The sequence below is a fragment of the Capsicum annuum genome, chromosome 1 (assembly GCF_002878395.1).
Source record: "Capsicum annuum cultivar UCD-10X-F1 chromosome 1, UCD10Xv1.1, whole genome shotgun sequence".
Classification (NCBI taxonomy): Eukaryota; Viridiplantae; Streptophyta; class Magnoliopsida; order Solanales; family Solanaceae; genus Capsicum; species Capsicum annuum.
The window spans coordinates 88,947,769-88,963,297 of record NC_061111.1 but is presented as its reverse complement, the minus strand read 5'-3'; positions in this window follow the sequence as shown (position 1 = coordinate 88,963,297).

Here is a 15,529-nt window from a genome sequence, read left to right as displayed (position 1 = left end):
AATACTACAGCTGCTAACTCAAGATCATAAGTAGGATAATTCTTCTCATGGGGTTTAAGTTGCCTAGAGGCGTAGGCTATGACCTTACCATGCTGCCTGAGGACATAACCCAAACCTACTCTGGATGCATCACAATACACTACGAACCCATCTAGACCATCTGGAAGAGCTAAGACTGGAGCTGAGGTGATTCGAGTCTTGAACTCCTGAAAACTCTTCTCGCAAGGATCTGACCATTAAAACTTGACTTTTTTCTGAGTCAATCTGGACATAGGGGATGCAATAGAAGAAAATACCTCAACAAACCATCTGTAATAGCCAGTCAAACCCAAGAAACTCCTGATATCTGATGGAGAGACAGGTCTGAGCCAGTTTCTTACTGCTTCATTCTTTTGAGGATCTACTCTAATGCCATCACCAGAAATGATATGGCCAAGAAATACCACAGACCTTAGCCAAAATTCACACTTACTACATTTGGCAAATAGCTGATGATCTCTAAGAGTCTAAAGTATGATTCTAAGATGGTCTACATAATCATGCTCAATGCGAGAATAGACCAGAATATCATCTATGAAGACTATGACGAACATGTCCATGTACTGCTTGAACACCTGGTTTATCAAGTCCATGAAAGTGGTTGGGGCATTAGTAAGACCGAAGGACATGACCAAAAACTCAAAGTGACCAAATCGAGTACGAAAAGTTATTTTTGGAATATCACACTTTGAGCTGATAATAGTCGAATCTGAGGTCTATCTTAGAGAAATAGCTAGCACCCTGAAGTTGGTTAAACAGGTCCTTGATTCTAGGAAGAGGATACTTGTTCTTGACCGTTACTTTATTGAGCTGGCGGTAGTCTATACACATTTTGAGAGAATAATCTTTCTTTTACATGAATAAGACTAGTGCGCCCCACGGGGACATACTGGATCTGATGAATCCCTTATCTAAGAGATCTTTCAACTACTCTTTCAATTCTCTATGTTTTGTTGGTGCCATTCTATATGGAGGAATAAATATAGGCTGAGTATCTAGAAGAAGATCGATGTCAAAGACTATTTCCCTTTCTAGAGGAATTCCTGGAAGATCTTTAGGAAAGATATCTGAATATTCATTCACGACTGGAACTGAATCAAGACTAAGCGTTTTAGAACTAGTGTCCTTAACTTAAACAAAATGATAGACACATCTTCTAGATATTATTTTCCCTGCTCGAAGGTAGGAAATAAGCTGACCTCTGAAAGCTGAAGTGCTACCCCTCGACTCTAGGACGGGTTCATTTGGAAACTGAAACTGGACTATTCTATTTCTGCAGTAGACTGTGGCATAGTAGGAATAAAGACAATCCATATTGAGAATGACATCAAAATCAGTCATCTCTAATTCGACTAAGTCTGCTGAGGTGACTTTCTGAAATACCATAATCAGACAGTTCCTGTATACCCCTCGGGCTATGATAGTTTTACCCACTAGGGTAGAGACTGAAAAGGGCTCTGCTAGAATTTCGAGACTGACTCTGAAATCAACTGCTATATAGGAAGTAATAAAAGACAAAAAAGCTCCTAGATCTAGAAAAGCATAAACATGCACATGAAAGATCTGTAACGTACCAGTATCCACATCAGGAGAATTTTCCTGATCTTGCTGGAACTGGAGAGCATAAAGTTGATTTAGGCGTTGCCCACTAATAGAACTTGAGGTGGCACCCTGCAAATTTAGGCGACCGGACTGAGCTAGGAAATGGTTCTACTGACCCTGATAACCTGATTGGGGACAATCTCTGACTCTGTGGCCTGTCTTGTCACATCCAAAATAGACATCGCTACCAGCTCTGCAAGCACCCTTATGTTTTTTACCATAAGTATGACAAAGGGGATTAGTTCGGGCATTGTTGACACTGCCCTGAGACTTAGAGCCTAACGCTCTATCTCTATTACTATCCCTGAACTTAGAAGCTAAAGCACTAGCTGAAGAAGGAGCTAGAACTGCTAACTTAGAATGAAATTAAGAACAATTTCCTCCTTCTGATTTGGGCTGAGAAAATTTGAAACTACTTGTTTTTTTCTCTTATTCTGCTTCTCCCTCATCTTAATCTTTTACTCTTCTATTTGTTGAGCATGAGTCATAAGCATGGCTATGTTCATGTCACTATTCAATATCGTGGACCTACAGTCAATGACCACACTATCACTCACCTCAAAAACAAACTTACTTATCTTGGCCCTGCTATCTACAACCACATGAGGAGGATATCTGGCTAATTGAGTAAACTTAAGAGAATACTCTTTCACTGTCATTTTTTCCTTTTTGAGGTTAATAAATTCCAACACCTTAGTTTCTCTCAGCTCTAAGGGAAAGAACCTATCTAAGAATGCGGTGACAAACTCCTCGCACTCAATAGACCTTGCATCATCTGGCCTTTCTAACTTCCACTATTTAAACCAAGTGTGAGCAACATCCTACAACTGATATGCAGCTAGCTCAGAGCTCTCACAATAAGTAACGCCTATGATGTCTGTAACCTTCTAAACTTGGTTAAGAAATTCCTGAGGGTCCTCATCTGACTTAGACCCGAGAAAGGATGGAGGATTCATTCAGGTGAAGTCCTAAATACTGGCTGCAGCTGAATCGGCCACTGGTTTGGCCAGAATGACAGTTGGTCATTCATTTTGAGCAGCAACTGACTGAATAAGAGTAGTGAATATAGCTCTGAACTCTGCATAAGAAATATGTTCGCCCAAAGGATCTTTAGGCTGAGGGACTGGCTAATTCTCTTTTCTTCTTTTAGGAGGCATGTTCTATAAAAGAAAGGGAGAAATAGATCAGACTGAGAGATTGACTTGAGATTATGCTCACTGGAATGACATGAATACTGAAAGAAGGGAAACTATTCCTAAAACATCTTATAGACTCCTGCACATAAATGTGGTGCACAATGTACCATGTACAAGACTCTACTAGATGCAGCTTTCAAACTTCCTAGGATTCTATTTAACCTTAGGCTCTGATACCAAGTTTGTAACGCCCCAAATCTGGTACCTAAAATGCTACACGATGCTCGTGACCCCAAAGGACCACAAGGTAACCCATGATTCATATCTGTACCTAAACACTGCATAATATACTATATAAATATAGAAATAAAGGCTGTAAGGAGATAAGGTTCAAAACTGAGACATAATATCTGTTAAAATATAATATCTCGGTAGGGTATAAAATACCCAAAATAACTAAAATAATGGACTGAACATGCTAGTCTAAAAACCTCTAAACTGTCTGAATAAGGAGTTGATGGGACATGTCCCCAACTAACCCCAACTACTAAAATAAATTTATTATGGTCATTTCCTCAAAGGATGAGGACACACTGCTAACTCTAACTACTGAGACTAGAATGTTACTGATGCACTGGATCTCGTGCTTCTGAACCTATGGTATAAAACACCATAGCGTAAATGCATCAGTATATTTGAATATACTAGTATGCATATGAGGTAGGCTGAATGCAAGGGTTCACATACATAAACTATACTAACTGACTAGATAACATGAACGTGAGAATGCATACATGAATACATAATGAATATAACTAAGTTTGAGATAACATGATTACTGAGCCTGATGTCACGCCTCAAATCTTTTTGGGGCAGACTGGCACCCATAACCGAGGAGGCCCAGGAGAACCAGCTCATAACCTTATACTTCCCATGCATACCTCTATGACAACCCAAAATTCGGGCAGCATCATGTCACATATAAAAGGAAATAATCACATGTATAAGCTCGAGCACACATATATATGTATATACAATACTTGGCCGTTGGAGCTATCACGTCTACTAACAAAAACACCACCTTGACTGTACATTAGGTCTACAAAGCCTCTAAATAATACACAGAGTTTAACTAAGGTCGGGACACACCCCGCCATATAACTAACTTCTATACAATACCAAAAGTGACTGGATATGACACGGAAAGCCCTGAAGCAAACTGGAGCTCACCAAAAGCAGCTGGATATCCTGGCTCCTACTTGTGTGGTGTATGAGCTGAGGTACCTGTGCCTGCAGCATGAAATACAGGTCTCCCGTGGGGGACGTCAGTACAAAATATGTACTAAGTATGTAAAGCTGTAGATAGTCACATATGATATAAGAGCTCAATAAAAATCAGAAACAAGTGAATAAATCGTAATAGGAGTGGACCACACTTACTAGAACTTGTGAGAACTTGTACATTGTATTTATTCAATCACTTTACCTTCTTTCTTATCATCTTTGTAATCATTACTGTATTGTACTGTGACCGTTAGGCTGCCTCCAGTACATATCAACTGGGATCGACCCATGATAGGCTTATGCCCCTGGTATACCACCCATAAACACATAAATAGAGATCGACCCATGATAGGCTTATGCCCCTGGGATACCACCCGATAAGAGAGAACTTCCATCACTTAGTTCAATTAATCTTTGAGATTGTTATTTCGGTTTCCACCGCATTTTTGATACTTTGAAATAATGATACATCAATAAGAGACATATAAATAAAGTATAAATGCAATGACAATGAAGTAAGAACTCATTGGCATATCAATGAAGTGTTTTGGAGTCATCAATGCCATAACAATGAAGTAGGAACTTATTGGTACATCAATGAAACATTTTGGAGTCATTAATAGCACATGGATCTTGTTTGAGTAACCGGATACCTTCTGACATTCATTAGTGCAATAAACATGTAAGATTTGGAAAACAAGTAAGTATTGGAATGTCTTGACATCTTGTAGGGTGGAAATAAGTTCATTGGTAACGTAGGACATCATACAAAACCATTATGGATCACATGTTACTGAATAACTTTGGAAACTTTCTTAATAGAACAATTGTTCACTTTCATGCCAAAGATATGGTATAGAGTATGCTTTACATACCTGACTATCAACCTTCAATACTAGGTCCAAATGGACTTCTCGTCTTTTCGGATTACTTATCTACAATGAACATATATAGCAATCTAGTATTAGCGACCAAACGTCACAATTCAATTATTTGAATTCACCAAACTAGTGGTTAAGTAGTAAGCCTTAATTAAACCATAAAGGGTGTCACTTTAACCCTCTTATACTCCAATTACATTCACATGCCATGCATATTCATACAACATCCTCCAATATCAAGTTTGGATTCATTTATCCTTCCAACCAATCCATTAAACCAAATTGAGCCATAGACATAAATAATCATCAATTCAATAGTATATCACCATATACACCTTCCATAACTCAATTACCATATCCATCTTCCGCAATTCAATACAACTAAACCATGCAAAATAGTCCATAACCCTATTTTCATCACCTTTCAATAACAACCAATACATATAATCCTCTATCACACATATACATATGAAAGAGAACAAAGGAAAACAATATTCATAACTTAGAATTCACCTCTTGATTATGCAATCCTGTTTGCACAAATAATAGGTGTCGTTCGAAGCTTACAAGATGAGAAACGCAGTTATCGGATTACTTTGGAATTTCTACGGTTGAATCAAAAGTAATTTAAAGGTCAAATTTGGCTAGGGTTTGTTCTTTCTCAATGATTGATGATGAAAATGAGTTTTTGAACTCATATACATGTATATATACCCATATTCCCGTCCATAATATAATATGGAATGACCAAAATGCCTTTTAAATTTAAATAATGTCAAATCTGTCCTTTGGTGGACTATTTTAATAAGCTAATGTAGATCGACCATAACTCTTTGCTCTGATATCAGATTTGGGTGAAATTGGTATCGTTGCAAAGATAACTCGAACTGGGAGTTATGGTTGTTTGAAGTTGACCCTAAAAATCTATTTTGATAGGCTGAAGTAAAACGAGTATAACTCCTTACTCAGATGTTGGATTTGGATGAAACCAATTGGATTAGAAAGAAGACTCAAATATCTTTCTTTTCATAGGTCGAAGCTCTCCCAGTTCATTATATTAAGGAAATTATGAGCATTCGAAGTTGACCCAAAAATTCGGCTGGCCTCAGTAGTTTGTGTGCAGGAAATTTTCCTGCACATTTACTATTCCCAAATATCCCGGCCACCGTTTTATAGTTTCGAACGTGCTTGATTATATTCGAAACCTATTCGTTTTTGAAAATCTTTATATCGTTCGAAAGCTTATTCAATAACCTTCGCATGGAACCATCGACGGGCAAATTTTGGTATAAATAAAATAGAAAAATTAATTCCATATAAATAAGACCAATACACGTACTTAAATATGCCAATACATGTACTTGAATATGGGGTGTTACACCTGAGTACTGATAACATGAGATACTGATAACTGTATAACTGGAATAACTAATATGGAGCGGTTGTATCTGATAGTGTAGGTTCTGATGGAACTAGCTGAGTTCCATGTTGTTCTGAGTTAATTATATCTGACAGTCCTAAATTCTCTAGAACTATTTGAGTTTAATTACTGAGACTGAATAACTGTATCTGATAGTCCTAATTCTATAACTGAAACTGTATCTAACCGACATGCCCCAAATAAAGCAATATAGCTGAGGTGGGTTCTAAATGTCTCCAAAAGAGAACAGTGGGGCCCTCATCTGATAGTGCTTATCCACCTCATCAACCCTTATCTGACAGTGTTGATGTCTCAACCCATGCTAGCTGCATAGTTCTAGAATGCAAGGATGACGTCTAAGAATCACACCCTCATCTGACAGTGTGTGTTCCCATCCTTGGGTTCACTCGGTGCTACTTCCTACTCCCATCTGAATAGACACTAAACATGATTAACTGAACTAGACTAAACTGAATTAACTGAGTTCTGTTGATTGACGAAATACTACTGAGATTATTGAGTTTTCCTGAGTCACATGACTGACTAAATTTCTATGAACATGGCTCGACTGAGAGTATCTTGAAAACATGACGCTGGCTCTAGGCACACAGCTAAATTTTTGGGTAAAAGTACCCCCAAGACTTGATAGCATGAAACTGACAAAGCATGACTTTCTTGAATACATGACCAACATCACAATCTATAATACAATAAGTTTGAGATTTCATGAAGTAGAAGTTCTAAAGCACCACAAGGGTTACATATATATCCATAATTCATTGTCTAAGACATTTCATCAAATATTTCACATGCGTAAACTTGTCTATAAATGGGGATTTCATATTATCATACTAGTATGGCACTTCTCCTTCACATAAGCTTTTAATCAAACACATGGGGAGCGTGCTTTGGTTATACAATCATCAACACATCTAATAATCATAGATACATCAATCAACATGTAAATCTAAGGGTTTATCATAATTATTATGCAAATCACCACATCCTAGGGTCAATCATTAGAATATGTAATTTCAAACATGAATCAAAACCCCACAACATCATGAACATGAATTTCAATTCAATTTAAATCATGAACATTCATACATACACAAATCTTTGATTTTGAAAAGAGATTCTTGAGCTTCATGGGTGAAAGGGACCCATGAATCAACATATGACATACCTTGGTTGTGAGTTTCTTGAAGTTCTTTTGACTTGAAGAACTTGAATTTCTTAGTTTCTTGAAGAATGATTTGGATCTTGTTCTTGGGGATTATCTTTGAGAGAAAACCCTAATTTGATGTTGTAAATGAATAATGAACTTATGAGCCTTGATCTACTATAACTAGGTATTAGAAAGGGTGGTAAAAGACCAAAAATCCCCTTTTAAAAATGACTTAAAATAACTGAATGAGATATGCGATGGTGGGTGCGATGGTTCGTCGCTGGGTCGACGGCCCGTCGGTCCTGACTGTCGCACTTGGGCAGAATTGGGGTTCACTGCCTTTCCTACAACAGCTTGGGCGATAGTCCATCACTAGCTCGATGGTCCGTCGGCCTGAGCCATCTCCCTTAGGCAGAATATGGTCTCACTGCCTCCACTACGATGGCTTGGGAGACGGTCCATCGGCCTTCACCTCGCACCTGGGCAGTTTTGACTGCTTTCTGTATTTCGACCATAACTTTCTCTTTTGATGTTGGATTTTGGTGGAATGGGTATCGATGGAAATATTATTCAATTTCTCACTCAAATAAAAGTGAAAATGTTAAAAATTCCATGTATATAAAAGTGGATTCATCTTTCAATAGTTTCTAACATACTTGGGATGATTTCAAGCTAAGTAGAAGTACGGGGTATTACACTTGGATACTTGAACCTTGCTCTCTGATACCAAGTTTGTTACGATCCAAGACTACCCTTAGTCGTAACACGGTGTTTAGAACCACAAGTAATCCCAAGCTAATCCATATAGTAGCATGATACTTGAGCAACTAATTTAATATATATGCGCTCCACAACTAAGCAAAAATAGAATCATCATGATATAAGCTATTTCAATTCATAACTGATCAATATTTATAATACTAAAATCTGAGAGAGAGAGAGAGAGAGAGGAACTTAAGTTACAAATATTGACTCTGACTAAACATCTATGAAGCCTCTACTATACTGACTAGAGGTAGCTAGGACATTCCTCCAACTACCACAAATCAATGAGGATTAGAAAAATACAATACATGAACTACAACGGACTTGTGTCTCTAAAATAAGAGAACTCATTACCTGCTGGCTGAATGCTGGGAACTGACTGACCCTGATGTGTGGGCTACATCTGATACCTATATTATGAAGGAATGTAGCCACAAACGCATATATGTAATCAGTACTTTGGAATGTACTAAGTATGTTAGACGTGGACTAAATCATAAAGATACTTAAGGTATGTTTTTAAAACTAAGGACATAAGCTATTTGTTGAAATCTGCATTTAAATCATGGTTGTACGTAAAGTTGTAAGACATAGTGAAATTTCTAGATCATGAGCTGAAAATATTTTGTAAGCTAGAAAGCGGTAGATACATGAATGTCATTTATAATTCTCAAATTAAAGTTGACTAGGTTGTAAAATTGTATTGAGGATCATGTATGAATATCGTGCATGAATGTACGATTGTGTAAAATAAATGCAAAACCAAGCATAAACATATACTAAAATAATCAGTAAAATCAATAACCGATAAACTGAACACTTGATCACGTAAACCTGAGCTAATATAATCTGAATACTTAACTAAAGTCATGGGATCTAACTACAACCGACGTACCCCAACCTGAGCAAATCGAGGACCAACCTATAACCTCAGATGGAAGGATGCTAGTACCTTTCCATGGGTACCAATACATGGTTTGACGATGTGGATCCACAAAGTTGATATCCCGAAGGATGAAGGTGTCATGCCTCTACTGACAAGGGAGCCCTCATAATTTACGGTGGCATCGTAGGTCTGGAACTTAGGGATTACTACTAACGACTCATGCCTAACTGCCGGGGATCCGTCATTCCTGTGTTCACTAGATGCTAAGTATTACTCCCAACTGAATGATACTGGTACTTATTTATATTCAACATAGTATAATATTGATGAGTGCTCATTCTAATATCATTCTGAAATATAGAGATACAAGTCTAATCTGAATGACTTGTAACCTAAAAATTGTAACATGCATGATTTATTAGGCATTGGGTGTTCATAACCTGTTAGCTCTGACTAATGCAACCAAACATGATAATATTGAAAACTGATCGTAAAAGAAAATTTCATGAATAAAGCCCAAAATTTCAACAACTTATCAAAACATGGAAATTCATGATTTTGAACATGTGAAAACATGAATTCATGGTTTAATTACAAAATAATATAAAGGAATTAGGGAAAACTCATATAGCTTGATCATATACTTGAATTCTTAACTAATATCATATAAAACATGCTTGAATTTGAGAATAGCGTGAATGATATGATATGGAACTAAGAAGCCATGAATAATCATTAAAATATACTCATGAGTAACAAATATATCATGAGGAATTGAATTTTAAACTTAAAGTAGCAATTTGGGAAAAACCCTATTTTTGAAGATAATAAAATCTATGAACAAAAATCATAATTTGGGCATGGGGATGAAAGCAAATCCCCATTGAATACCCAGATACCTCAATGTAGAAGCCTTGGATAAATTTTCTTATGATTGAACTTGAACTTGAAGAACCCTAGTTGCCTTTGGGGAGAAAGGAATTGCCTTTTTTTGCTCTGTGATAAATGATTTATGAGTTATGATAGGTTAGGATAATATTTATGCTTGATAATTTTTGTTTTGGAGGGTGAAACAACATAGTTTTAGGGTTAAAAAAGTGAAAAAGACCAAAATAAACCCTTAGGAATCGTTTGGAAAATGTCTAGAAGTAGTCCCGATGAGTTTGTCCATGACTCGTAAGATCTAGCCATGATTCGTGACTTGAGTCTTCATCAGGAACCCAGATTTTGACACCTAAAACCTTGAAAATGACTCCTCCAGACTACTCATAGGGTCTAACTACGATTCATCATCTGGAATCGTAGTCAGTGGAAGCTTTGATAATGCTGCAGTAATTTAGCCATAACTTTTCACCCCACTATCGAATTAAGGTGAAATTGGTATCTTTGGAAAACTAATTCAATTTTATATCTGTTGGTAGGTCTTAAGCTCAGAAATTCTTAGTATACAAAAATTTAGGCTCATTTGACTCAGACTATAGTTATATTCTACACAAGGATTTAATCTCTAAGGGATGTTTCGGCTTGTCTAAAAGCTATGAGATATTTAGGGGATTAATATTTGTATAAGTCACTTTTAAAACTACCAAAACATGATGCTTAGTTCTTGGATCCTTTACTGGTTATGCTAAGAGTCTTTACAGTGACTCATAATGTCTAGATACGAGTCGTATGCTGGACTCGTAACCACTGGGTTGAATTTTGGAATTACATACTTTTGTGACCACGAATCCTTCCATATGAATCATATCCACTAATTACGGGTCATAGCAAGGAGTTGTAGTTACTTGGGTATAGTTGAGGGATCCACTGAAGTGACTATGACTCACTCTTGATGACTCATCATAAGTGGTTATGACTCATTACCTTGAGTCGTAATCATAACAGTGAATCAGACCATTAAGGGAAATTTTTCGTAACTTTTTGCCACGACATCAAATTAAGACAAGGATTGAAGCATTAGTAAGCTAATTTTGTGTCCTATATTTTAAGAGGTCTATATCTTGAAAATTTTGTAGTAATACAATGAATTATCCACCAATGAATTGACACCGCTCTTATCAAATTTAAAACCTAACCCGAATCCAAACTCAAATTTGAACCCAGCAAACCAGACTAGATTCATATAGACCAAAGTACCAGAAGTGAAGGTACACTTGTACCTATATGTAAAATGGTCCCATTGATGTATTCAAGGAAGACCTTGGTGGGTGGAACTAGGATCAACTTGATGTCAGGAAAATTATAGATAGATACGAGTTTAAATAAACTTATGCATTTAGGTTGGAAATGGGTTGCAGTGTTCTGATCCGATTTAATCCATATAATGGACAATCCATAATTACTTATTGAGATGGATCTAAGATATACATTGATGGAGAGTCTAAGGACTTGTTGGTCAAACCTATAATGAGGATATTGGTCAGGGCTGTAGTAATAACCATACTAATAGTATTACTGGTGATCAGAGACCCTCTTGAGTGGGGGGAAAAGTCGTGTTCCTCCATGGGTTTTGTCTTGTACATTTGTTGCCTTCATACGTATGAGGAAGAAAACTATAGATATCTTCAAAAGTCATCGAAAATAAGTTGGATTTCTTAGTAGATGACTGTATATTCTCAAAATTTTTGTAGGACTTCCATCACTCTTGTTTTCTCTATTTTATTATATACACAATATAGTAAATCATTCTAAATTACAACCTTGTGATTGTGAAGGTATATTTACTATTCTTTTTCTCATTAAGATTGGAGAATCTTTGTTATGGCTATGAATCTAGAAATTCATGCAGAAAGAAAATGTTAGCATAAGTTAGGAAAATTAGATAACTCCTTTATATAAGTACATTTGTAAATTAATTAGAATATCATGCGGATTGTTATAGCATATTCTTTGAGATTGTAAATATCTTCCCATATCTTTGTAGTTCTATATATTGTATAGCTAATTCATAATTAAAGACATACTTTTCATCCATTTTGAGTTGGTATCAGAGTAGACAAAGGTCCTGGGATCAAATCCCTTTATCATCTTCATTTAAAAAAAATTCAGATGCTTGGCCCATGAAAAAGAATTAAGCCTGCGTGTGAGGGGGTGTATTGAAAATATAATTAAATAATAAAAGTTTTCTCTCTCTAACAACTTAAGATTTTAGATGAGATGGTCACACACTTCAATAGTTATCACTCCTGCAAATCAGATGTCGGACCCACAAGAACTTGTCATTTAACTATTCACTTAGACCAAATCAATTTTTATTATTTATTCAAGGGATCAAACCAAAAATATATGAAGGTTAATAGATAAAACAAAACACTAAACTACACTAAAGATGATAATTTTAGGGTTGAAATAATATCAAGGAGGATTCTAGTGTCAAGACATACTCATAATCATGCTTAACTATGATCTCTAACTGGTTAAGTCATTTATCTTGATTGTTGATTTATAAGGTTGATATTATCACACAGAAATGGTTATACTCTAAGTCGTCTACCCAAATTAGTATCACAACTATATCATTGGGTGAGAATGTAAGGGTCTAATTTGAATGCACTAAGTTATCTTCCCATTTTGTAAACAAGTGGGGCAACTAGGTATTTCTCTATTCTAGCCTCAAACCACTCCTACATTTCTCTAAGATGTGATCCACACTCTTTATGTTCTTTATTTTGTCCCTCTGCTTCTATGGTCAATTCACTTGGAGACTACATATTTACTTTAATGATACCTAATCATTAAAGTCATAAGCACAAGAACATAATAACAAACACATGAGACGTATAAACATATAAACTGAATATAAAATCAAACTAAACAATCTTATTTGTAGCCTTGAACCGTAGAAGAAGGAGTTCTTAGCCTATCATAGTTTATATGAACATGATAATATAATCAATTAAGACTAATAGAATTAATAATGCAAAATAAGAACCCTCTCCATAGCCTCCCTAAATGTGTTTTTCTCCCACACGTTGAGACTTTGTGTACTGTATTGTTTGGTTTGTATTATGGACTACCCCAACATGTTATACCCCTTATTTGTTGCATGTTTAGGTGTTTATATAGCCTTCAAATCATACAAACCAAGTCCCATATGGATTAGGTATAAGTACCACATGTTTTTAATTCAAACTAGTCCTTTAAACTAATTTTTGCCTGTCTAGAAAAGGTGTGTGACGCACAGGACATAACCGGCAGTAGCGGCGTGTGGAGTGGCTATTTTTTATGCTAATCCAGTGACCAACCTAAAAAAGTGGTGTGTTTCCTTTCTGAACAAGAGGTGGAGGATATGCGGCGTGAAGAAGGCTACAAAACTACATAATTTCGCTCGATTTTCACTCTATGCTTCCTATCAAGCTTGCTCCTTAGTTCCTTGACCAATATAACTTATGTATTGTTGTATTAAACACCTAATGTATTGTTGTATTAAACACCTAAAACATCTTATTACAAACTTCAGACCATATATCACATAAATTTCATCAAATCACACAAGAAGAAGCATAACCTAAGCCCAGTTTAACTACTTAAACTCATCAAGCCTTGCTTTAGTTCTTAAATTGATTCAAATGCATCTTAAACCAACTAAACATGAAGCTTAGTACATAATTACACAAATATTACTAAATATTCACATCAACACACAAAATCATGCTTAAAAGTCCTCAAAACTAAGCTAAATATGCATAGATAAACTCAGAAGTATAAATACGCTTAAGATTAACTATAAAAATGTTCAACATTTCTAGAAGCACATGCCAATGTTCGTTTGCTTACTATTATCGGTAGTTGAATTTGGGTGGTTCATAGCATTATTCTCATTAAAAATAAAATAAAACTTTTAAATATAATCAATTATTTTTTAAATAGATATATCATTTTTTTGAACAAGCCATTAAAAGAATAGTATCACATAAACCATTCAACGAGGATGTAAGACGGCTTTACAAACATCAAACCAAATTTCTCTGTATAGTACTATAGTATAATAATATATATAATAACATCATACCTACTCCCTACATATCAAAATAACTGACCCTTATTGATTTGACATCTTTCTTAAAAAAATATTTATTAGGAGGTTATTTTATCAAATTAGTCAGTTAATTATGCTTGAAAATATAAATTTGAGTATATATACTTTATATAGTTATTCTTTGATAAAGTAAGTATTGGAAAAAACATAATTAAATTTTCTTGATTTTATAAATAGGACAATAAAATTAAAATAAATAATTTTAGGAAGAGGATCAACTAAAACGAAGTGAAGAGTGTACAAATTTATAATTTTAAATACATTCTTTTACAATAAAAATTCAAGGACATATATCTTCTTATTCTTCTATATACATCAATCTTAATCATAAGTTTGACAACAATACAAAAAAATATCAAACAAATACCATCTTTCCCCTCATAATTAGCTACAATATCACGTATCAATTTGATCTCTTTTCCAAATACACCAACATCATTTTACTGTAACAAAGTTTCATTAATCACTAATATGGATATATTCCACAAAGTCAAGGTTGTAACATTCAAGAGTCATATAAATAAGTACTTAATAGACGATGATGATCAAGAAACCACCCTTCAGAGCCGATGCCACGGCTAATCAAGTCGAAAACCATGGTGGTTGATTAAACTTGTTAACGGAAGCAACCACCTTATTTGACTTAAAAGTTATCACAGTGGAAAGTACGTCATGGCTACTAATAAGCCATTTATTGGAGAATATGAATAATAAACACCGGATTTAGAAGTTTGAAACACATATGCAACACTTTTCTAAAAATGTTATTTATTTCCTCTCCTCTACGAGATTGCTATGGGAGTCAATGCAAATAGTTTTAGTGGATATGATAAGCCTTTGAATTTCTACATCAAGCAAATAGTGAAGAAATTCTATTGGAAAGCAAGAAATCTAAAACTTGATCTTTTATAGGGACGAAAGTTTTATTTGCAGAGAATTGAGAAGAAAGAAAAATTATTATTTTGCAAAACAACACTTGAAGAGTTTATATAGCTAAACTTTTAACCAACACACTCTTTCATTAGAGTCACAGCCTTTCAACAAAAGGTATATCCTTTTATAAGAGACACAACCTTTCAAAAAAAGATATATTTTTTCATAAAAGATACACCCTTTCAATGAAAGACACATCTTTTTATCAAAAATAGTAATTATTTATTTAAACAATTTCTAATAATCCACCACTTTTTTAAATATAAATAATGACTCGATCAAGTTATGTCTATGAATAAAGTAATATATCTTTTGATTTGAACAATACCTTAGTACAATGTCAAGATGGAATCAAAATTCCACGTAGCATAATA